Source organism: Schistocerca piceifrons, chromosome 4, assembly GCF_021461385.2.
Source record: "Schistocerca piceifrons isolate TAMUIC-IGC-003096 chromosome 4, iqSchPice1.1, whole genome shotgun sequence".
Lineage (NCBI taxonomy): Eukaryota > Metazoa > Arthropoda > Insecta > Orthoptera > Acrididae > Schistocerca > Schistocerca piceifrons.
The window spans coordinates 80,478,252-80,503,870 of record NC_060141.1 but is presented as its reverse complement, the minus strand read 5'-3'; positions in this window follow the sequence as shown (position 1 = coordinate 80,503,870).

The window sequence follows — 25,619 nt, the reverse complement described above, 5'->3', positions numbered from 1 at the left end:
CGAACAAGAAGTGACCGAGACGTGTAACCATACTATCACGCCGGGTGATACGCCAGTATGGCGATGACGTATACACGCTTCCAATGTGCGTTCACCGCGATGTCGCCGAACACGGATGCGACCATCATGATGCTGTAAATAGAACCTGGATTCATCCGAAATAATGACGTTTTGCCATTCGAGCACCCAGGTTCGTCGTTGAGTACACCATCGCTGGCGCTCCTGTCTGTGATGCAGCGTCAAGGGTAACCGCAGCCATGGTCTCCGAGCAGATAGTCCATGCTGCTGCAAACGTCGTCGAACTGTTCGTGCAGATGGTTGTTGTCTTGCAAACGTCCCCATATGTTGACTTAGGGATCGAGACGCATAAGATGCCTGTCATCTCGACTGCTAGTGATACGAGGCCGTTGGGATCCAGCACGGCGTTCCGTATTACCCTCCTGAACCCACCGATGCCATGTTCTGCCAACAGTCATTTGATGTCGACCAACGCGAGCAGCAATATCACGATACGATAAGCCGCAATCGCGATAGGCTACAATCCCACCTTTATCAAAGTCGGAAACGTGATGGTACGCATTTCTCCTCCTTACACGAGGCATCACAACAATGTTTCACCAGGCAACGCCGGTCAACTGCTGTTTGTGTTTGAGAAATCGGTTGGAGACTTTCCTCATGTCAGCACGTTGTAGGTGTCGCCACTGGCATCAACATTGTGTGAATGCTCTGTAAAGCTAATCATTTGCATATCACAGCATCTTCTTCCCGTCGGTTAAATTTCGCGCCTGTAGTACGTCATCTTCGTGGTGTAGCAATTTTAATGGCCAGTGGTGTAGTTAGGTTGGCCACAAATTTCTCTCCTCCCCAATTATATTCAGTACCTCCTCATTAGTCACGTGATCTACCCACTAATCTCCAGCATTTTTCTGTAGAACTACATTTCAAAAGCTTCTATTCTCTTCTTGTCAAACTGTTTATCGTCCAAGTTACACTTCCATACATGGCTACACTCCATACAAATACTTTCAGCATTCGTGTAATGCATTACTTAAAAACACTAGGAACAGTATGAACATCTTCCACCATAAAGGAGATCATGTTTTCAGAGTCCGACGGCGAGTGCCGTGGGCGATACAGCATTCCGGATAGGCAGCTAACGACCGTTATTGGTGAACTGCCCTGCATCATGTGTAGATAAGACAACAGCAGCACTAAGAACTATTACTACCGACGTCTAACGTTATCTTACTAAGTTAGTTATGTTTTTCTTACCATTACTACAAATCTCTTTTCACTATGTTTCGAGTTTCTTCGTAGCTACATAGTTATTTGTTATTCCGGATCTCTGTCCTTTTCTGTCCTTCCTCCTACTCTGCATCACTTTCTTTTCGTTTATTCTTTTTAAGTAGTTTAGTAGCGTAATGTGGTTCTGGGTTTTGCAGCACTACAGATTCCTATTCGGGTTGTAACAATGATAATGATGATGATAACAATCATGAAACATGGTCTGCAATTGTTTCTAAGGTAATGGACATCTATAGCTACTAATAAATAAATAATTCAACTGAAAGTTGGTAAGTATGGGCGGATTAGCTCCGTGTTCAGCATGATCACGGCAAAACCCATTTAGGTTTCTGTCTATTGGAGCAATACCAGTCCCCTCTCTATACAAAAACAAGCGACAGACAGACTTCCCAGGACTGCAAGGGAATCTGTGAAAACGTTCCCGACCGGCCTGCGATTTTTGAAGATTTTGCATTCGCCACGGAACTCACACAAACTTAGCGTAACATTTATTGTATAAAACTCAACGACGACTCCTTTCGATAAGAAAAGCGGATGATACGAGGGTTGGAACTTAAATAGTGGCAACTATTTATTCACAACCGATAGAAAAGAGTTACATGTTTGCACCTGTTACTGTCCTTCAAAGCAGTCACCAGCGTTGTGTAGAACCCGTTGCCAGCGATGTGGAAGGCGTAGTATACCGTTAGCAGAGCCTGTTCTGTTGATGGTGCGAATGGAGCGGTCTATTGCCTGTAGAATCTCTGGAACAGTTCTGAAGCGAATGCAACGAAGACAAAACCGAAACGCCAAACCAACGAAGCTGTGGCTGCTCTGTTTGGTCGATGGGACTGGGAAGTACTATACCATCCACCATACTCCCCAGACTTAAGTCCTTTTGACTTTTATTTGATTCCGAAGATGAAGGAACCACTTCGAGGCATTCGCTTCAGAATTGTTCGAGAAATTCGACAGGCAGTAGACCGCTCCATTCGCACCATCAACAGAACAGGCTCTGCTAATGGTACACTACGCCTTCAACATCGCTGGCAATGGGTTCTACATAGCGCTAGTGACAACTTTGAAGGACAGTAACGGGTGCAAATATGTAACTCTTTTCTATCGGTTGTGAATAAATAGTTGACACTATTTAAGTTCCAACCCTCGTATTTGGGCAGTGGTAATAGAAAACGCACTGGATTCCATCTAGATCTGGTTAATGCAGTTGAAAGAAAAGAAGAGCGAGTATGTTTCGAGATTAGTATTACTTAAGGAACAATCACCGTGCATTCAGGTTTCCCAATGTTCACTATTACTATACCACACCGTTTAGGATCTTATACGCGCGTTAGTGTAACTTTGTACACTGACAAATAAATGGTACAAACAGGCCCTGTAAAATTAGGCTACGAAGCATGCAGTTTATAAGAAGACTTTAGAGAATTCTGAAATATTCGCATCGTAGATACAAATGCACTTTACATAGCAGTTCAGCCACATTTACTAAATTCAAGGCTCACGTCCTGGTCATACGTCTCCTCACAATCATACTAGTTTTGGAAACTGAACCGCAAGTTGTCTCGTCGAAAAGTCAATGATAGTGCCTTCATAGCATGAGGAAACGACAGATTCACGAAAGGGACTGCAGCACGTGCGTCTTATCTTTTATTGTTTTGAACCGCTACGTTGCCGGCGACGCTTGTTTCAGACGGTCATTTTTGTAATACTAGTTAACAAATATTTCTTTACTAAAAGCATTCATATATGACGAGGATAAAACGTTTACTTAATATGTATTTCATCATGCAGCGCCGACAATGTCTTGACATTTCTGTAACACACAATTTGGGAGAAGTGCGACCAACTCAGAACATGATTTTTCAAGATTATAATTTTTTCACACAACCATTCGTGATTTTTGAATAATATTACATAACAAAACATTCCTAAAGAGACTCGATTTCCTTTTATGAATTGGTACCAATATTTATACAAGGAAAGTACAGTGACAGGAATATCTCGCAGCCGTCTGCAAAATACATTAATGTCCAAAATCAAAGAAACAAACGCTATTTCCCCGTCCTGTGTCTAATTGACGATATAGTCATACAAACTGTCATCGGATGTCCGTAGGATCGTGTTCTGCACGGAAAATGGAATTTTGGTCCACGGACAACCAAGCCACTGCTGACGTCAGGGCATCCATGAAACAGAGTAATGTTTGCCGGCAAGTCTCACATCCACAATCGCTGTGTACAGAGTCACAGACGGTTCAGTATGGCAGAGAGAAGACCCCTACCAGACTCTCTGCGGTGGAGAGCCATAGGAAGAATAGAAGTAGGACAGTAGGAAACTTATGGGGCCCCATGGCTTAACGTGAATCGTTCTGTTGTTTCTCGGATGTGGCAACAGTTTATAGAGACGGAAACTGTATCCCGAAGACCAAGGGAGGGCCGGCCATGTGTGACAAAAGAAAGAGAAGGCCGTTAATTGGCTTTAAGGGCGCGACAGTACCGCCTTAGTACTGCACGGCAACTGACATCTGACCTCTAAGCATCCACTGGACGTGCAGTACCGATGCAAAGAGTGCACAGAAGACTTCGGGAGAGTGGCCGTTATTGTCAAAGACCTGCTATATGTCTGCCTCTGACGCATCTTCACAGGAGGGAACGTCTAGAGTGGAGTCATCAACATGCCACCTGGACGCTCGAACAGTGGGCCAATGTTCTTTTCATGGTTGAGTCCTGATGTGGTCTGGAGAGCGATTCTCGACGGATTCGCATCTCGAAGGAACATGGAACACGATTTCGGGACCCAAACATTGTGGAAAGAGAGCTGTATCGAGGAGGATCCCTAATGGTGCGGGCAATGATAATGTTGACAACTCGAATACCTCTTCGTGAAATTCTACGGATGAAACGGTAAGGTTTAACTGCTGTCAGGTATCGCGACGAGGTCGTGGGACCTCATGTGCGGTTGTTGCGAGGTGCTGTGGGCCTAGACTTCGTGTTGATGGACGATAAAGCTCGGCCTCGTAGAGCAGGAGTGGTTAATGTTTTCTTGGAAAGGGAAGATGTGGCACACATGGTACAGCCTGCACGCTCTCCCGATTTGAATCCGGTAAAGAATGTCTGAGATGCGCTAAATGGGACGCTTTGCATCATGTCAGCATCCACCAACCACTCTCCAAGACTTGGAGCAGCTCTGCAGGAATAATGGGCGTTATTCCCTCAACATGAGACTTATGACATCAGTCACAGCATGCCTCGTCGTTGCCAGGCCTGCATTGTTGCCAAAGATGGTCAACACCTCACACTGAGCACATTAACTAGTTGTCGCAATGTGTGTGAAAATCCGTTAAGTTAGAAAAAACGAAAAACATTTTTGTTTAACTTACGCATGTTGCAGTTGTTTACGTTTGTATTCTTTGCATTGTTTCTACTTCACTATCATCCTTGATACTGTTTTGTAGAAAAATAAACTCAACCTTGGAAAATTTCCGTCGGTTTCTTTAATTTTGGACACCACTGTATGTAACACGTGAAATGTGACAAATATTTTATGTGTTTTATTGTGTGGACAAAAATGTCATTTATGTCAGAGAGTAAGGTATAACAAAAATCAAGAAAGATAATTGGATTATCTTCTGGAACAAACTATTTACTGCAGAAGCCAAGTGACTTAGAACTGCCGCAAGATATATGGAGCAGTAGCAATGTTCAGATCTTAATCGTAGAGATGTGGAAGGAAGGCATCTGTTAAAATCACTGTGCGTCCATAGATTCGGGATACCACAACGCCGTAAGGGCATGCCCTCTGGATGACACTTTGCAAAATCTGAAATCAAGTTCTTAGCGGAAATCATACCCAATCGATGGTAGTTGTAGTTATAAGAAAACGATACTGTGTGCTGGCATTTGATCCGTTTTATACGCTGTATGAGACTTGGCTGATGATAGGTTAAAAATACTGTAGAGAAAAACTTTTGCAGTACACTCTTATTCTGTGTTAGAACACAGTTCTACCATTTCTACAAAGCTATGGGAAGACGTACTACAGCAACCCCGTAGCGTAAAAATATGACAAGCAATGGCAACTATGTACACACCTTTAGAGCGACCATCTACCTTTTCAGTATCATGCGAGAGCGCCTTTCCATGCTGTCTGGAAGTAGAGTGAGAAGTTCAGAAGGCGTCCCAGGATAATGACGCTTCTATTTGGACAACACATCCGTCTGTGTAGCTGCACGTTTTGCATAATCTTGTAAGAGAAAGAGAGAGAAAGAGAGAGAGAGTTGTCCGTTGTACATATCGGAGATATACGTATGAGAAGATGCTGACACGAAATATACACGCAAAGGCACTGCAATCGTTATAGGGTCTTCTTGAGCATGATCTCATTTTTCCTATCATATTATTTACGCCATCGTTTGTACAGTACAACATTGGTTGGCTATTGTTATGATTCATTAAGCTCAACCACTCATGAGCTACTGACACATAAACGGCTGTTTGGTGCTGGCACTACAGTCGATGCTGTATCCAGCTGTATGGATCCGTCAGTTTCGTGACTTGTGGTATAAGAGTCGTGAAGTATTGTGAAGGTGCTCCACTACTATGGAGTTGTAGCTACGCTGCGGCACAATGTCAGTTGATGTGCCAGTAGTAGAGCACCGTCCTGGTTGCATGAATCCGCTGCGTACTACCACACTATATAACATGGTGGCGAACTCCAGTATCGACACAAGCAGTGACTTAAACAGGAGACATCGAGATCGTCTGGTAACTCTGATGTTGGGTTAGCAACAAATAGCGTCGGTTGACACGATTCACCATCTTATATTGCTAAATGTAAATGTGTCTGTGTTATGTAGTGATTGAAGATTCATTTCCTCACAAATAAATCTACTGTGGTAGAGCACCATGGAAGTGAATAAGTAGTTTTTTAACAACGTGTGGTAATGGCAGTGTATGGAAGCGTGCGAACGGCATCTTCTCCATGCGAGAAGTACCAGCTCTGGTCCTTTCATTAATCCATCAGGTTAAAAAGTACACACATCAAAAGAAGTTTTTCATCACCTCGGTTCCGAGAGTTCCGGAACCTGTACAGAAAATTGGAACAGAGATCAACATAAACATCATCCCGCCCTTTTTATTGCTCATGAAAACCACACATTGCATGTTTTACTACCATACAGCGAGACCTTCACAGGTGGTGGTCCAGGGTGCTGTACACGCCGGTACCTCTAATACACAGTATCACGTCCTCATGCATTGATGCATGTCTGTATTCGTCGTGGCATAATATCCCCAAGTTCATCAAGGCACTGTTGGTCCAGATTGTCCGACTCCTCAACGGCGATTCGACGTAGATTCCTCGGAGTGGTTGGTGGGTCACGTCGTCCATAAACAGCCCTTTTCAGTCTATACCAGGCATGTTCGATAGGGTTCATGTCTGGAGAACATGCTGACCACTCTAGTTGAGCGATGTCGTTATTCTGAAGGAAGTCATTCACAAGATGTGCACGATGAGGGCGCGAATTGTCGTCCTTGAAGACGAATGCCTCGCCAATATGCAGCCGATATGGTTGCACTATCAGTCGGAGGATGGCATTCACGTATCGTACAGCCGTTACGACGCCTTCCATGACCATCAGCGTCGTACGTCGGCCCCACATAATGCCACCCCGAAACAGCAGGGAACCTCCATCTTGCTGCACTCGCTGGACAGTGTGTCTAAGGCGTTCAGCCTGACCGAGTTGCCTCCAAACACGTCTACGACGAATGTCTGGTTGAAGACATATGAGACACTTATCGGTGAACAGAACGTCATGCCAATCCTGAGCGGTCCATTCGGCATGTTGTTGGGCCCATTTGTATCGCGCTGCATGGTGTCGTGGTTACAAAGATGGACCTCGCCATGGACGTCGGGAGTGAAGTTGCGCATCATGCAGCCTATTGCGCACAGTTTGAGTCGTAACAGGACGTCCTGTGGCTGCACGGAAAGCATTATGCAACATGGTGGCTTTGCTTTCAGGGTTCCTCCGAATCATAATCCGTAGGTAGCGGTCATCCACTGCAGTAGTAGCCTTTGGGCGGCCTGAGCGAGGCGTGTCATCGACAGTTCCTGTCTCTCTGTATCTCTTCCACGTCCGAACAACATCGCTTTGTTTCACTCCGAGACGCCTGGACACTTCCCTTGTTGAGAGTCCTTCCTGGAACAAAGTAACAATGCGGACGCGGTAGAGCCGCGGTATTGACCGTCTAGGCATGGTTGAACTATAGGCAACACGAGACGTGTACCTCCTTCCTGGTGGAATGATTGGAACTGATCGGCTGTCGGACCCCTCCGTCTAATCGGCGCTGCTCACGCATGGTTGTTTACATCTTTGGACGTGTTTAGTGACATCTCTGAACAGTCAAAGGGACTGTGTCTGTGATACAATATCCACAGTCAATGTCTATCTTCAGGAGTTCTGGGGACCGGAGTGATGCAAAACTTTTTTTGATGTGTGTATATTGGATGAGTAAGCCTAAAACGCATACAAGTATTCCTTTCAGTTAATTAAAATTTTATGTTACGGGTTTGTCGAAACAAACATAAAAATATGAATCATTACGTCCACATGCTAAAATATGGATGCTCAGGATTAAATAAAATTATGGTAGTCTTGATTATAGTAGTTCGTGAAGTGATTATGTGGATAAAGTACTAAATATCTTCCCTCAGATACAGGTGCCCGGCTGACTACTAATACAGAAAACGGAAAGGAGCAAGTCAGTAATTAAAATCTGCTCTCCAAGTGCCGACCAGAAAAATTTTAAAACCGTTGTTACACTCGTCCGACCATAACTTATAATGCAGCCTGCAGGCAAAACTTTCAATGACCTCAAGTCAATACGCAGACCACATTCAGTAAAAATATGATTGGTTAGTTGGTTGTTTTGGGGAAGGAGACCAGACAGCGAGGTCATCGGTCTCATCGGATTAGGGAAGGACGGGGTAGCAAGTAGGCCGTGCCCTTTGAAAGGAACCATCTCGGCATTTGCCTGGAGCGATTTAGGGAAATCACGGAAAACTTAAATCAGGATGGCCGGACGCGGGATTGAACCGTAAAATATGGCGCAACGAGGCCATCGGCATACATGCCAGCACTGATCGAGGTGCCATACTGGAAAAATGTTCTTCTCACGAAAAATGTTCTTCCAATGAGGCAGACGTGTTACACAGGTGACGCGCACGCTGTCAAAAACAAGGAAGAAGTGCTGGAAGAGGGCTCGTAAGAAGTCACAGAGTCCCACTGCGTCCACTGCATCGTCCACCAGCTGCAAAGTTCAGGTAACATGGAATACCGCTGCCGAAACCCGAACTGATGCTCAGTAGTACTGGGCTCCGCTTACATATTCCCATTTCTACAAGAATTCGTATCGTCAGAGAACCATCACTTTCAGACAATAACGGATTGCCTCATCTGCAGACTCGATAATCGAAATCTGTTGCGTAAAGGTAGTAATGGAATCGTAACGAGATAGCCAAATTAAGTGTACAGATCACCTAAAAAAATGGAAGGAAAGATTTAATGAAGTAAAAATGGGCTATTTTGATTTGATTTCTTTCGTAGAATACTGTGATACAGAGGAGCAGGGATTGTGTACCTACCAACCATCCCAAAAGCAATTACTTTACTGCTTCGAGTTGCTAATTAATACTTTATGACTGACCTTTGTATACTGCATGCTGGCTTGACCGCACTGCCGTAGCAGTCTCTTGTGTATTTTAGAGACCAAGGACAGTAGAGTAATTGGTAGACAACCCTTGGGTAGCCACAGGCCTTCGCCTGCCTTTAGAATGACCCCTATCTCGGCATTTAGCGGTGCCTTTTGAGAGCTCCCAGTAGGGAGTGACATGGAAGACAGCTGCGATGTGGCGTGACGCGTCCTGAGGCAGCTACTTTAGATGAGTTGGTCAATCGTTCAGTTTCTGGAGTCGTCCTGGTAGCCAAGTGGCAGAGACTGCTTTTGACCTATTTTGGACTAATGACGTCCATTCCATGATAACTGATTCATGTTCTTTACAAGTGTGTGAAACTCCCTTTCTCTACAGCCTCCGACATACATCCCTTGTATAGACTCGTAGTACAGCAGTTACTACAAAACTCAAGATTCAATACTCAGCTTTAGCCCACTAACAATATGTCGGATAAATTTAAATTGCAGTCAGTTAGTAGTAGTAGTAGTACTAGTACTAGTAGTAGTAGATTTATTGCATGTAATTCTTGACATGGTAACATTCTGATTACTGCAGCTGCTGCGTCCACTCCATCAGCAACGGTAGCGCCTCCAGGAACTTCAGGAGAGGATCCCTTGGAACTCCACAGCGCCCTCGTCCGCGACGAACACGCACTGTGACGCCGCAGCACACATTCTCAGTGAGCCTGGGCTTCTGTCTCTTCTTTGTCGACACGACGGCCGCTTGGCTTGGTTGTACCGCCAGCTGTTCTCTTATCTACGTTCTGATATTATGGCCACTTTTAGCATGAGTTATTTTCTCTTCGATGTGTGGATGGAATGCCACTGGGTTGTAGCACGAGCTACTATGTGCAGACGGAACAGCTACTTGGTTGTAGAATGAGGTGTTCTCTCGTCCACGTGTCGACTGGATGCCACTTGGTTATAGCACCAGCTGTTCTCTTCAGTGTGTGGACAGAACAGCCACTTGGTTGCAACACAAAGTGTTCTCTCGTCTATGTGTCGACGGAATGGCCACTTGTAGCAGCAGCTGTTTCCTCATGTTTGGGTGTGCGTCCACCACTTCGACTTCCTTGTAGCGTGAGCCGTGCTTCCAGCTCCGTGCCAGCGACACTGTAGTGTCAAATATCCAGCGCTTCTTCTTTTATAGCTATACGACAATGCCATGAGTGGTTTCTGTAGAAACGACTCCGGACGTCATTGCGTCGCTCATTGTCTGTGACTATTACCTCTACAAGCGACAATATTATACTCTAAGCCACTGACTTTCAAGCAAGGAAAGCTACGCTAAAGAGCCAAAGGAACTGGTATACGTGCCTAATATCGTGTAGGGCCCCGCGAGCACGCAGAAATGGAACAACACGACGTGGTATGGACTCGACTAATGTCTGAAGTAGTACAGGTGGAAACTGACACCATGGATTCTGCAGAGCTGTCCATAAATCCGTAAGAATACGAGAGGGTGGAGATCTCTTCTGAATAGCACGCTGCAAAGTATCCCAGACATCTCAATAACGTTCAGGTCTGAGGAGTTTTGTGACCAGCGGAAGTATTTCAACTCAGTAGAGTGTCCCTGGAGCCACTCTGTAGCAATTCTGGACGTGTCGGGTGTAGCATTGTCCTGATGGAATTGCCCATGTCCGTCGGAATGCACAATCGACATGAATGGATGCAGATGGTCAGACATGATGCTTACGTTCGTGTCACCCGTCAGAGTCGTATCTAGACGTACCAGGGGTCCCACACCACTCCAACTCCAAACGCCCCACACCATTACAGGGCCTCCACCAGCTTGAAGAGTCCCCTACTGACATGCAGGGACCACGGATTCATGAGTTTGTCTCCATACCTGTAGACGTCCATCCACTCGATACAATCTGATACGAGACTCGTCCCACCAGGCAACGTGTTTCCAGTCATCAACAGTCCGATGTCGCTGTTGACGGACCCGGGTGAAGCGTAAAGCTTTTTGTCGTGCAGTCATCAGGTACACGAGTTGACCTTCGGCTCCGAAAGCCCATATCGATGATGTTTCGTTGAATGGTTTGCACGCTAACACTTGCTGATGGCCCAGCATTGAAATCTGCAGCAATTTACACTTCTGTTACGTTGAACCATTCTCTTCAGTCGTCGTTGGTACTGTTTTTGCACGGTCCTTTTCCGGCCACAGAGATGTCGGAAATTTGATGTTTATCCTCTTCCTGATATTCAGGGTATGTTCGTGAAATTGTCGTACAGGAAAATCACCCCTTCATCGCTACCTCGGAGATGCTGTGTCCCATCGCTCGTGCGCCGACTATAACACCATATTAAAACTCACTTAAATCCTGCCATTGTAGCAGCAGCAACCGATGTAACAACTGCACCAGACACTTGTTTTATATAGGCGTTGCCGACTGCAGCGCCGCATTCTGCCTGTTTACATATCACTGTATTTGAATACGCAAGCCTATCCCAGTTTCTTTGGCGCTTCAGTGTATATTACATGCATGAACACTTTAAATTTTCCATTTAAACGTACATTTTATGTTCATCAGATCGCCTTCCCAGACTTCACGTATTAACCTTCTCATGCGTTCTCCAGAATTTTACCATTATGTGCGTCATATTTAACAATAACTTCAGTGGCGGCAAGCCCACCATATATAAAGTTAATAAGACAGGTGAGTCAGCAGTTGATCCACTAGAACCACAACTGGAAGTAGTTGAATCCACATCAACGGATAAACATTCGGGTTTTGTATTCCAGGAGCATAGGAGCGATTCCTTTGAAACGTCACAGTCAAAACTACGTTCTCTTTCCTTCCACTTTCCTAAAATTTTCTTGACAACTGGGGGTACAGCACCGCCTTGGCTCTGCCCCCAGACCTGCCTGCTCCGTGATCTTTGTCAGCTTCCCAAGGATGGCACCCCTTCTTTCGTTTATCGCTGGGCATTTGCTGCTCTATGCGCACAAATGAAGGATGCCACATTTATTTACACTGACGGCTCAAAAACATCATTTGTTGTTGGGAGTGCCTATATTGTTGACGACACCCCTAATAGATTTCGGCTTCCCGACCAGTGTTCGGTTTTTACTGCGGAGGAAAGTGACGGTCATCGAATGTCTCTAGAGATGAAAACAGTGTCCAATCGGCTTGGGCAAACTTCCAGCGTCTCGGGAGCATAGATGGCAGTTGTGGCTGCAATCGAAGGACACACGGAAAATGGTCACTCGAGTGTGTATCAGCAAGAGCGAACCATTCAAAGCGCCAAGCTAGCGGAACAGTACCGACCGAAAGGTCCAAATGAGAGAAATTAGTCGTGGAGGCAGACAAAAATGTAGGTTTCCCAGTGTTGAGGCAAACAAGATCCGCTTGGCGGAAGAGGTCAATCAATAGAGAGCATCGTGGTCAAGGACGGGGAGATCCCCGAAGCGGGTGGTGGGCATTGAAGACCCCAACCAAGTAAATAGGGGGGTGGGAGCTGACCAAGGAGATGACGGACATCAGCTCTTGCTATCGGTGTGGACGATGGAATGTATACGGTACAGATAGAGAAGGTGTATCCAGAAAGGGAAAGACAGACAGCAACAGCTTGGAAGAAACTGTTTAGGGCGATTTGGTGATAATGGACAGTATCATGGAGAAGAATCATAAGTCCCCCATGTGCTGGAGTGCCATCAACAGAGGGGAGATCAAACCGGACTGACTGGAAATGAGGGAAAACAAAGCGATCGTGGGGACGCAGCTTTGTTTCCTGAAGACAGAAGATGACCGACGAGTAGGATCGTAAAAGGGTCGACAATTCAACCCGATTGGCTGTAATGCCGCGGATATTCCAATGGATAATGGACATAGGGTGGACAGAGCAGGAGCTGCTGAGAGCCGGTGGCCAACAGTGTGGAATGGCATTCAGCCAAAGGCAGAAGATCTTGATCCATACGTGGTTCGGAGGCAGCTCCTGCCACCAGCGATCGGCCGGTTGATCAGCCGCCAGCAGTGCGCCTTGGCGACACGGAAGACGGCCGAGGGCGGTTACCGCCAGGTGGCGCTGTAGATGAGACATGCCGTGGCGGAGAAGGAGAGGAACTTGGTTTTTTATGAGCCTTCTTGGAAACAGGACGCTGAGATGAGGGAGGAATCGATGGTTGTGAAGTTGGGGTATGTAAAAAAAAATCTTCACGAGTAGGCTCTTTTTTGGAAGTCCGGGTATCTGATTTTGGGACTCGTGATTTATCAGAAGCCATAGAGTGAGCAGGTGATAGTGGGGAGGTTGAACGGGCGATCTTTGCGCTGGCCGATCTGACGACCGTGGCACTAAAGGTGAGATCACAAGCCTGCGTGGCTGCCTCCTTAGCAGGCCTTGGAGATGCAAGGACAGTGCTATATGTACCTGCTGGAGGCACAGTGGGCTTTCGACTGGCGAATAACTTACGAGCAGCAAATGTAGACATCTTTTCCTTCACTCTGATTTCCTGAATAAGCCGTTCATCTTTGAAAATGGGGCAATTTCTAGAGGAAGCAGCGTGGTCGCTCAGAAAGTTGATGCAATGAGGGATGGAGGTGGACAAGCACCCTCATGGGCATCCTCGCCACAAATAACGCATTTGGCCGGATTGGAACACGACTAGCTGGTATGATTAAACCGCTGACACCGATACCAATGCGTAGCATTGGGGATGTAAGAGCAAACTGAAACTATCCCATAGCCTGCTTTTATGTTCGATGGAAGTTGAACTCTGTCAAATGTCAAGAAGATAGTACGGATTGGTACCAAGTCCTTGTCAACCCTTTTCATGACTCAATGTACAACCGTTACGCCCTGGCCAGACAGGTAGTTTTGAATTTCCTCGTTGGACAATCCGTCGAGTAAGCGTGTATAAACCACCCCGCGTGATGAATTTAAAGTGCGGTGTGCTTCCACCCGGACAGGGAAGGTGTGTAGCAGCGGAGTTCGCAACAATTTTTGTGCCTGGAGGGCACTGACTGGTTCTAACAACAAGGTGCCATTTCGTAATTTGGAGCAAGATTTACAGGACCTGCAATTGCGTTGACACCCTTCTGCATAATGAATGGGTTGACTGTGGAGAAGTCTAGACCTTCGTACAACCAAGAAACAAGGAACTGTGGCACTGATGGAAGAATGAGACTCATCTAACTTTTGCTCGTGAGCAGAAATTGTAGACGTACAGGAAACCATTGCGGAAGTATCCCCCACGATTACCGGCGTCTCCGTTGGTGCGCCCCTTTCTTGTTGGGGCCTCTCTGAGGGCACTTCCGCCTCAGGTGATTGTTCACACCTCAGGTCACACCTCCCAAGAAACGGACGGAGGGACCAATCGGCACGTTCGGAAGGTACCAGCTCAGGTAATCGCCCCTCCCTGGGCCTGGCCATTACCAGGGGGTACGTACGTGTCCTACCTGTCTACCCGGGGTGGGGAATTATGCGCTATCCCTATGTCTTACAGTTACAAGCGTCCATCTCCGGATGTGGGCACGAATCATACTCCCACAGGGGTAAGAGGGGAAGGGAAGAGACGGTGGTGAGGGGCGGGGGGGGGGGGGGGGAATAATGTGGGATGGGGAAGGATGTGGAAAAGGAAAGTATGCAGCCCAGAAAATCCACAAAAGAGTTGTGGATCCCCGGGGGGGGGGGGGGGGGGGGAGAATTATGTTCGATTTGGAGGCCCATGTCTGGATTGCTGCACAGCTCTCTGATGCTCGGGTTGTTCATCTGTTCCTTTGCCATGCTTGTGAAATCATATTCTATGGATATAGCACTGCAATAATTTTGTCTGGGCCATGTACATGCCTGATGTCTGTGGTATACAGCAAGATAAGGGCTGGCATCCAATGACAGGTTTCTTATCTCACCTACTAGTGGCTTGTGATACAGGAACTTCTCAGATCTCAGTATCTTCACGGAAGTACTGGATGGTGGAATACAATGCTAGAAGCTCCTGACTGAATGCAGTCCACCTGGCCTGGAGGGTGACAGATTCTTGGGGAAAAACCAGAGCAGCTGACGTTCACCATGGAGCACCTGTTGCATACTGCCCCAATAGCAGAACTGCTCACATCAGCCATGAGAGACAGCTGGGCACCAGGACTGGGGTGTGCCAAGGTGACAGCATTTGCTAAGTGCCACTTGATGTATCAAAATGCTCCACCATCTCTGAAGTCTACTGAATTTTCTTCTTGCCCAGTCTGTCAGTGTCCACCAAAGCATTTGTGAGAGGTGTCTGCAGCTCAGCCACACAAGACAGGTGGCGACAAATGAAATTTTGAGTCCTTATGAAGCAATGTAGATTGTGAAACATTTATACGTTTGAGAGGAGATTGCTCACCATAGAGATGCACTCTGCTGTCGCCTTGCTCCAGAAGCACTGAGCTTGTCACCTAGGAATGTGACCTCTGGTTGATTCAACTGTGATCTGGATTCATTAATAACCACACCACTGTCTTGGTGTGTGGATAGAGCTAGTTCCAGATGCCTAGAACGTTCATCGTGGTTTTGGAGAAAATGAGAATGTTACCTAGGTATGTATTACTGAAGGAAAAATGGAAAATACAATGACTGATGAACTGCTTCCATATGTGAGCAGCATTCTTGAGACCAAAAAACATGTGGAAGTATTCGAACAATCTGAACAGCATGGTGGTCATTGTTTTCCGTATATCATCTGGATGAACTGCGAATTGAAAGTAAGCTCCTTTGCAGTCAATAACACCAAACACTGTCATACTGGTGACAGCATGCATGAAGTTTTTGATATAAGTTATCGTGTACAGTTGTATAGTTCAGCATCCAATAGTTACAGCAGATCCTGATGAAATCATCTTTTTTGGGCACAAGTTAAACGTCAGAAGCCCAAGGGATGTCAGAAGGATGTACAATCCCTGCTTGCAACAGTTCTTTAATAGCCAACTTAGATGAATGTAAATCTAAGGGACACATGCACTGATGTTTGTGGCAAAGTGGTGGGCTATGGTGGGCCATTTGTGGTCGTGATACCATACATTGTCCCATCCCAAATTGCACAAGCATGCACATAGACTCAGGAAGTGGTAAAGTTGATGATACAGTTTAGTAATGCTGCAAGCCCCACTGTATTGACCTTTAGGAGACGGTTGACATACAGAGGTCATAGCTGGCATGGAGAGAAACATGCAGTGTGAGAGCCACAGATGGCCAGGGACAGAGGGGGTTGGGGTGGAATCTGGCACACTGCCTGTCATTTCCAGTTGTAGACACTGCGCTGCGTGGAGGGGTTCTCAGACCAGTTACAGATCAATAGTCACATCATCAATGGAGTGCCTTAAGTTAGGTCCTCCTCCTCAGTGCAAAGTCACTGAGATTGATAGCGATAGTCAATGTAGTATTGATGTGTAGTCAGTATATCATCAATTAGATGACACACTCTCATAAAGTGTATTGAAATATGTGTCATTGACATGGTGCTGTTCGAACAGAGTAAGAAGGCTGCGTCGATAACTGTCTCAGTGATGTGCGTGATATAAAATGTACAAGTGCACTGTGAAACACCCCCGATTAATTCCTTTACTGGATTTAGGGTAATTTACCGTAGCCGCCAAACAGTTAATTATTATGACTATATGACCGTGTGCTTAATGGATGAAAGGCTATCGGTTTTTCTGCTGTGGTTTCGGGGGTATTTCAACCGAGTGCGGCTGTTTTGCAACTGAATAGTGGAATGATTGAAAGTTTGTCTATTATTAAGGAGCATAAAGGTTGCGATGTAGAAACTGATATATATTTCCAACTAACACACAAATTATGAGGCAGTTGCTACCTTCGCCTTACACATCTAATTGCGGTTATCTTTTTTTATTGATTGCTGATTTTCAGTACTTTGTCACACGCAATGCTGATGGTTAACATTCACAACAATCCTCACTGCAATCCATGGTTGTTGCTGGCCGACGCGGTTGACGCGAAACACGTAATTCGGCACTTTTCGCTTTCTGTTTCATATCACTCGCGAATCGGTATTAGTGAGGGTCAACCCCACGACGATCAGGGGGACGTACTCACTCGTCATACTCCCGTGAATTTTACCGTTCACAACTCACTCGACCACCATTCTTGCCCGTCTCTCCAACACTACTGCTGACTCGACACTCTCTAGTACTACTCCGCACTCGACACTCGTCTCACTGCCTCCTGCAGCGCTCGACAATCGATTCCTGTCTGTTATCGACCTGGGCGTCGGATACTAGCATCTATGTTCGTGGGATCACAGATCCCTTACAACTGCACAGTCAGTAGTCTCACAGACCATAATTTTTGAGTTATTTCCTGAATGGAGACGTAAGGTGAGTTTTGGCATGACATCGACATGCTGAGTCCTGACAGGGAGGTGATGTATGATCCCATCTCTATCAAGAAGTATTGATTCATCGAGAGGTCCGATAAAAATAGGTGCCTCTGCATGTCTAATACAAATAGATGTTCCTGCATGGGGTCCCTGTGCAGCGTATGAAAGCCGCAGGTGCCTTGTTTTTTCTGTGTGGGCCGGTGAACTTACACTACTGGCCATTAAAATTGCTACGCCACGAAGATGACGTGCTACAGACGCGAAATTTAACCAACAGGAATAAGATGCTGTGATATGTAAATGATTAGCTTTTCAGAGTATTCACACAATGTTGGCGCGGGTGGCGACACATACAACGTGCTGACATGAGGAAAGTTTCCAACCAATTTCTCATACACAAACAGCAGTTGACCGGTGTTGCCTGGTGAAACGTTGTTGTGATGCCTCGTCTAAGGAGGAGAAATGCGTACCATCACGTTTCCGACTTTGATAAAGGTCGGATTGTAGCCTATAGCGATTGCGGTTTATCGTATCGCGACATTGCTGCTCGCGTTGGTCGAGATCCAATGACTGTTAGCAAAATATGGAATCAGCGGGTTCAGGAGGGTAATACGGAACGCCATGCTGGATTCCAACGGCCTCGTATCACTAGCAGTCGAGATGACAGGCATCTTACCCGCATGGCTGTAACGGATCGTGCAGCCACGTCTCAATCCCTGAGTCAACAGATGGGGACGTTTGCAAGACAACAGCCATGTGCACGAACAGTTCGACGACGTTTGCAGCAGCTTGGACTATCAGCTCGGAGACCATGGCTGCGATTACCCTTGACGCTGCATCACAGACAGGAGCGTGATGGTATGGGGTGCCATTGATTACACCTCTCGGTCACCTCTTGTTTGCAGTGACGGCGCTTTGAACAGTGGATGTTACATTTCAGATGTGTTAGGACCCGTTGCTCTACCCTTCATTCAATCCCGGCGAAACCCTACATTTCAGCAGGATAATGTACAACTGCATGTTGCAGGTCCTGTACAAACCTTTCTGGGTACAGAAAATGTTCGACTGCTGCCCTGGCCAGCACATTCTCCAGATCTCTCACCAACTGAAAACGTCTGGTCAATGGTGGCCGAGCAACTGGCTTGTCACAATATGCCAGTCACTACTCTTGATGAATTTTTTTTTTGGTTTTAGGGCGCAAAACTTCTATGGTTATTAGCGCCCGGTCCGTTACTTAGGAAACAGTAAAAAGCCGAAATTGAAAACCAGCAGCAATGGGAATGAAAGTCATAAAATTGGAGAAACTAAAAGCAGAAGGAAGGCTTAAAAATCCACTACAGAAAGGGGTTGGTTGTCCCCAAAAAAAGCTTCAAATGACTGACGTCATTTCACTGGCACTAATAAACTTGAGAACGCGGTCGGCTGAGCGCGTGTCATCTGCTAAAATCGACAATATATCAGGCGAAGGCTGTAGACGGGAGCGTAACGGATTAAAATAGGGGCACTCAATTAAAAGGTGTCTTACCGTCCACAGCTGAGAGCAGTGGGGACAGAGTGGGGGAGGATCGCCGCTTAAAAGATGTCGATGGCTAAAAAGACAGTGCCCTATCCGGAGTCTAGTTAAAATTACCTCCTCCCGACGACGCGTTCGGGAGGAAGAGGTCCAAGCACAAGGAAGAGCTTTCATGTCCCGCAATTTATTATTGGGAAGTGTCGACCAATGCGTGTGCCAACAATGAACAACACGTCGACATAGAACGCTCCGTAGATCGGCGAAGGGAATCGATTGAATAGCTGGCCGAGGAAGAGAGACTGCAGCCTTGGCTGCAATATCGGCCGCCTCATTTCCACAGATACCAACGTGTCCCGGGAGCCAGAGGAACGCCACCGAGACGCCCCCCAGGTGGAGCAAGCGCAGACAGTCCTGAATCCGGTGGACCAGAGGGTGCACAGGATAAAGAGCTTGGAGACTGAGGATAGAGCTGAGAGAATCTGAGCAGATAACGTACTGTATCCGCTGATGGCGGCGGATGTAGTGGACAGCCTGGAGAACAGTGTAAAGCTCCGCAGTATAAACCGAACACTGGTCGGGAAGCTGAAAGTGATTTGGGGTGTCGCCAACAATATAGGCACTCCCTACACCTAACGATGTTTTCGAGCCGTCGGTGTAAATAAATGTGGCGTCCGTCATTTGTGCACATAGAGCAGCAAATGCCCGACGATAAACAAGTGAAGGGGTACCATGCTTGGGAAATCGACAAAGGTCACGGAGCAGGCAGATCCGGGGACGGAGCCAAGGCGGTGCTGTACCCCAAGTTGTCAAGAAGGTTTTAGGAAAGCGGAAGGAAAGAGAATGGAGCAGTTGACGGAAGCGGACTCCCGGTGGTAGTAGGGAGGAGGGGCGGCCTGCATACCCTACATCAAAGGAGGCGTCGAAAAAAATGTCATGGGCTGGATTAGCAGGCATGGAAGACAGATGGCTAGCATAACGACTCAGAAGGACTGCTCGCCGATTGGACAGCGGAGGTTCAGCAGTCTCAGCATAAAGGCTTTCCACAGGGCTGGTGTAAAAAGCTCCAGACACTAAACGTAATCCACGGTGGTGGATAGAGTCGAGACGCCGAAGAATAGACGGCCGAGCAGAGGAGTAGACTATGCTTCTACAGTCCAATTTCGAGCGCACTAAGGCGCGATATAGGCGGAGAAGGACCACTCGGTTCGCTCCCCAGGAGGTACCATTCAGGACACGGAGGGTGTTGAGGGATTGCAGACAGCGAGCCGAAAGATAGGAAACGTGGGAGGACCAGCACAGTTTTCTGTCAAACATAAGACCCAAGAATTTAGCGACGTCTGAAAACGGAAGGTTGACAGGACCTAGATGTAAGGAGGGCGGAAGAAACTCCTTACGTCGCCAAAAATTAACACAAACGGTCTTACTGGGACAAAAACGGAAGCCGGTTTCAATGCTCCAAGAGTGGAGGCGATCGAGACATCCTTGAAGACGTCGTTCAAGAAGGCTGGTCCGTTGAGAGCTGTAGTAGATCGCAAAATCGTCCACAAAGAGGGAGCCCGAGACATCAGGAAGGAGACAATCCATAATTGGATTGATGGCAATGGCAAACAGTACAACACTCAGCACGGAGCCCTGGGGTACCCCGTTTTCTTGGGAGAAAGTACGGGAGAGAGTAGTGTTCACCCGCACCCTAAATGTGCGCTCTGCCATAAATTCGCGAAGAAAAAGGGGCAGCCGACCTCGAAAGCCCCAAGAGAACAGTGTGCGGAGGATGCCGGTCCTCCAACAGGTATCGTATGCTCTCTCCAGATCAAAAAATATTGCTACTGTTTGGCGTTTCCGGAGAAAATTGTTCATGATATAAGTGGAGAGAGCAACAAGATGGTCAACTGCAGAACGATGCTTTCGGAATCCGCATTGGGCAGGTGTTAAAAGACTGCGGGATTCCAGCCACCACGCCATCGTCTGGGAAAAGTACTGTCGGTCCAAATTCGATAATAAAGGCGAAGGAGGTAACGCAGACTATGGGTTGATAAATGCAGCAACATTTGGACGTGGATACCATCCGGTGCTGGGGCGGAGGAGCGAGAAGAAGAGAGTGCATGTTGGAGTTCCCGCAAGGAGAAAACAGTATTGTAGCTTTCGCGATTTTGAGAGGAGAAAGCAAGAGGTCGCACTTCCGCAGCACGTTTCTTCGGGAGAAACGCTGGCGGGTAATTTGAAGAGCTCGAAATCTCAGCAAAGTGCTGACCCAACGAGTTAGAAATTGCGACGGGGTCCACTAACGTGTCATGCGCGACAGTGAGCCCAGAGACCGGGGAGAAACTAGGTGCGCCTGAGAACCGTCGAAGCCGACTCCAAACTTCCGAGGAGGGAGTGAAGGTGTTAAATGAGCTAATAAAGAATTTCCAGCTTGCCTTCTTGCTATCGCGGATGACACGACGGCATCGCGCTCGGAACTGCTTATAGCGGATACAGTTGGCCAAAGTAGGATGGTGGCAGAAAACGCGGAGAGCACGTCGCCGCTCACGTATTGCATCACGGCATGCCTCGTTCCACCAAGGAACTGGGGGGCGCCGGGGCAATTCGGAGGTGCGTGGTATTGAATGTTCCGCAGCTGTAAGAATAACGTCGGTAATATGTGTGACCTCATCGTCGACGCTGGGAAAGTGACGGTCATCGAATGTCGCTAGAGACGAAAAAAGTGTCCAATCGGCTTGGGCAAACCTCCAGCGTCGCGGGTGCATGTAGGGCAGTTGAGGCTGCAGTCTAAGGACACATGGAAAGTGGTCACTCGAGTGTGTATCATCAAGGGCGAACCATTCGAAGCGCCGAGCTAGCGGAACAGTACCGACCGCAAGGTCCAAATGAGATAAATTTGTCGTGGAGGCAGACAAAATGTACGGACCCCAGTGTTGAGGCAAACTAGATCTGCTTGGTGGAAGACGTCTAGCAATAGTGAGCCACGTGGACAAGGATGTGGAGATCCCCAAAGTGGGTGGTGGGCATTGAAGTCCCCAACCAGCAAATATGGGGGTGGAAGCTGACCAAGAAGATGAAGGAGATCAGCTCGTGCCATTGGTGTGGACGATGGAATGTATACAGTACAAAGAGAGAACGTGTATCCGGAAAGGGAAAGACGGATGGCGACAGCTTGGAAGGAAGTGTTTAAATGGATTGGGTGATAATGGAGAGTTTCATGGAGAAGAATCATGAGTCCTCCATGCGCTGGAGTGCCTTCAACAGAGGGGAGATCATATCGGATGGACTGAAAATGAGGGAGAACAAAGCGGTCATGAGGACGCAGCTATGTTTCCTGAAGACAGAAGATGACCGGCGAGTAGGATCGTAAGAGGATCGACAATTCATCCCGATTGGCTCGAATACCGTGGATATTCCAGTGGATAATGGACATAGGGTGAACAGAAAATGGAGGAATGTGACCAAGGTCGCTGTCAACTCAACGGCTGTTCTGAGCTTGCGACCGACAGCATGGAATGGCATTCAGCCAAAGGCAGAAGATCCTGATCCCTAGGTTGGTCAGGAGCAGCTCCTGCCACCAGCGATCGGCCGGTTGATCGGCCGCCAGCAGTGCGCCTCGGCGACACAGAAGACGGCCGAGGGCGATTTCCGCCAGGTGGTGCTGTAGATGGGACACGCCTTGGCGGAGAAGGAGAGGAACTGGGTTTCTTTGTAGCCTTCTTGGAAGTATGATGTTTAGAGGAAGGAGGAACCGATGGTTGGGAAGTTGCCGTACGTAAAAACTCTTCACGAGTATGCTCTTTTTTCGAAGTCTTGGTGTCTGACTTTTGGGCTCGAGATTTAGCAGAACTCGACGAAGGGTGAGCCAGAGAGTGGGCAGGCGAAAGTGGTGAGGGTGAACGGGCGATCTTTGCGCTGGCCGATCTGACGACCGTGGCACTAAAGGTGAGGTCGCAAGTCTGTGTGGCCGCCTCCTATGTTGGCTGAGGAGAAGCAAGGACAGTGCTGTATTTTCCTTTCTGAGGCACGGTGGGCTGTCGACTGGCGAATAATTTTCGAGCAGCAAAGGTCGACACCTTTTCCTTTACTCTAATTTCCTGGATGAGTTAGTCTTAAAAACGGGACAATCTCGAGAGAAAGCAGCGTGGTCACCCATACAGTTGATGCAGCGAGGGGATGGAGGTGGACAAGCACCCTCATGGGCATCCTTGCCACATGTAACACATTTGGCCGGATTGGAACAGGACTGGCTGGTGTGATTGAACAGCTGACACCGATAGCAACACGTAGGGTTTGGGACATAAGGACGAACGGAAATTATCTCATAGCCTGCTTTGATTTTCGATGGGAGTTGAACTTTGTCAAATGTCAAGAAGACAGTGCGGGTTGGAATGATGTTCGTGTCAACCCTTTTCATAACCCTATGAACAGCCGTTACGCCCTGGTCAGACAGGTAGTGCTGTATTTCTTCGTCAGACAATCCATCGAGGGAGCGTGTATAAACGACTCCACACGAAGAATTTAAAGTACGGTGCGGTTCCACCCGGACAGGGAAGGTGTGTAGTAGTGAGGTACGCAGCAATTTTTATGCTTGGAGGGCACTGACTGTTTCTAACAACAGGGTGCCATTCCTAATCTGGAACAAGACTTTACAGGACCTGCAATTGCGTCGACACCTTTCTGAATAATGAAAGGGTTGACCGTGGAGAAGTCGTGACCTTCGTCAGACCGAGAAACAACAAGGAACTGTGGCAACGATGGAAGAACTGACTGTGGCTGAGACTCAGTGAACTTACGTTTGTGAGCAGACATAGTGGAAGGTGAGGAAACCATTGCGGAAGAATCCCCCATGATTACCGGCGTCTCCGATGGCGCGCTCCTCCCTTGTGGGGGCCCTCTCTGAGGGCACTCCCGCCTTAGGTGATTGTTCACACCTCAGGTCATACCTCCCGACAAACGGACGGAGGGACCAATCGGCACTTTCGGAAGGTATCAGCTCGGGTAATCACCCCTCCCTGGGCCTGGCCGTTACCAGGGGGTACGTACGTGTCCTACCTGTCTACCCGGGGCGGGGAATTACGCGTTACCCCGTCACCGGCTACGCATGGAAGTGCGTGGGTCGGCCTTCAGACACGCACAGGGAGGAAGAAAGAGAAAGGGAAAGGAAAGAAGAGAGGTCTCGAACGCCGCAGCGGAGAAAAGGGTAAAGAGAAGAGGTAAGGAAAAGAGAAGGACAAAGGAAGGATGAAGACATACAAGCAAGGAAGGCGAAGAATGCGGTACATTTACAAGCGTCCGTCTCCGGACGTTGGCACAAACCATACTCCCAGAGGGGGAGAAAGGGAAGGAAAGAGCCAGAGGTGAGGGGGGGGGCGAAGATGGGGGATGGGGAAGGATGCGGAAAGGGAAGGTATGCAGCCCGGAAAGGAAGGAAGGCCACATTAGCTCAGGGTCCTGTGCTCGCTACACACGTATCCACGAAAGAGTTGTGGATCCCCTGGGGGGGGGGGGGGGGTCTTGATGAACTGTGGTATCGTGTTGAAGCTGTATGGGCAGCTGTAACTGTACACGCTATCCAAGCTCTGTTTGACTCAATGCCCAGGCGTATCAAGGCCATTATTACGACCAGAGGTGGTTGTTCTGGGTACTGATTTCTCAGGATGTATACACCCAAATTGCGTGAAAATGTAATCACATGTCAGTTCTAGTATAATATATTTGTCCAATGCATTTCTTCTTGGTGTAGCAATTTTAATAGCCATTGGTGTATATCGAACCTCTGGAAGTATTTGGCTAATTGCAGGGCTACAGCACTTAAGGGCATTTCTACTGAATTGACTGTGAAACCAGCACGTCATCGATAAGGAAGCAGTGTGGACTGGTTAGCCAAGCAATAGCACATTGCCAACCGTCATGGTATACGAGGGGGGACCCAGAAGAAACCGGACTCCGAGGGCGCTGCCACTCGTAGACGTAGTGCAGGGTTCTCACACTAGATGGTGTTAGTAGAGACCTTCATGAAACAGCTGTGCAGACGGCGTCAATGTAGAGCTGAACGTGCAAGTGTGGTGGTGTGCTTATCTGACTGTTGGCGAATTACCTCTGCGAAGTCGTTACGGCAACTTTAAAAGCACAAAGAGCGTGTGTGAAATTTTGTTTCCTGCTTTAAAAAAAACTGCAACGGAGACACACCAAATGCTTCAGGAAGCTTTCCAGGCGGACGCTATGAGCCGCACACAGATTTTCGAGTGGTTTGGGCGCTTTAAACGTGGTGAGATGTGTGTTGAAGACCGAGCTCGTTCTGGACGCCCTTCAACAACGCGAAATGAGGATAACATTGAAAAGGTCCGCCAAAAGATCAACGAGGATCGTCGCCAAACAATCGACCAAATTTCAGCAGAGACAGGAATCAGTTGGAGCTCGTGCCAGCGGATTTTGAGTAAGGATTTACATATGAGACGTATTGGTACTAAATTTGTTCCGTGTCTTCTCACACAGGAGCAAAAAACCATCCGCATGAATGTGTGTCAGGACTTGAAAACAGAGATTGCACGTGATCCAAACTTCTTGAACAAAGTCATTACAGGGGATGAGAGTTGGTGTTATGGGTATGACCCAGTAACCAAGCAAGCGTCAAACCAGTGGAGGATCCCAACTCTCCCAGACCAAAAAAAGCAAGGCAAGTGAGGTCAAATGTGAAGACGATGATCACTGTCTTTTTTGATGTTCGTGGAATTGTGCATCGGGAACTCGTACCCCCTGACCAGACTGT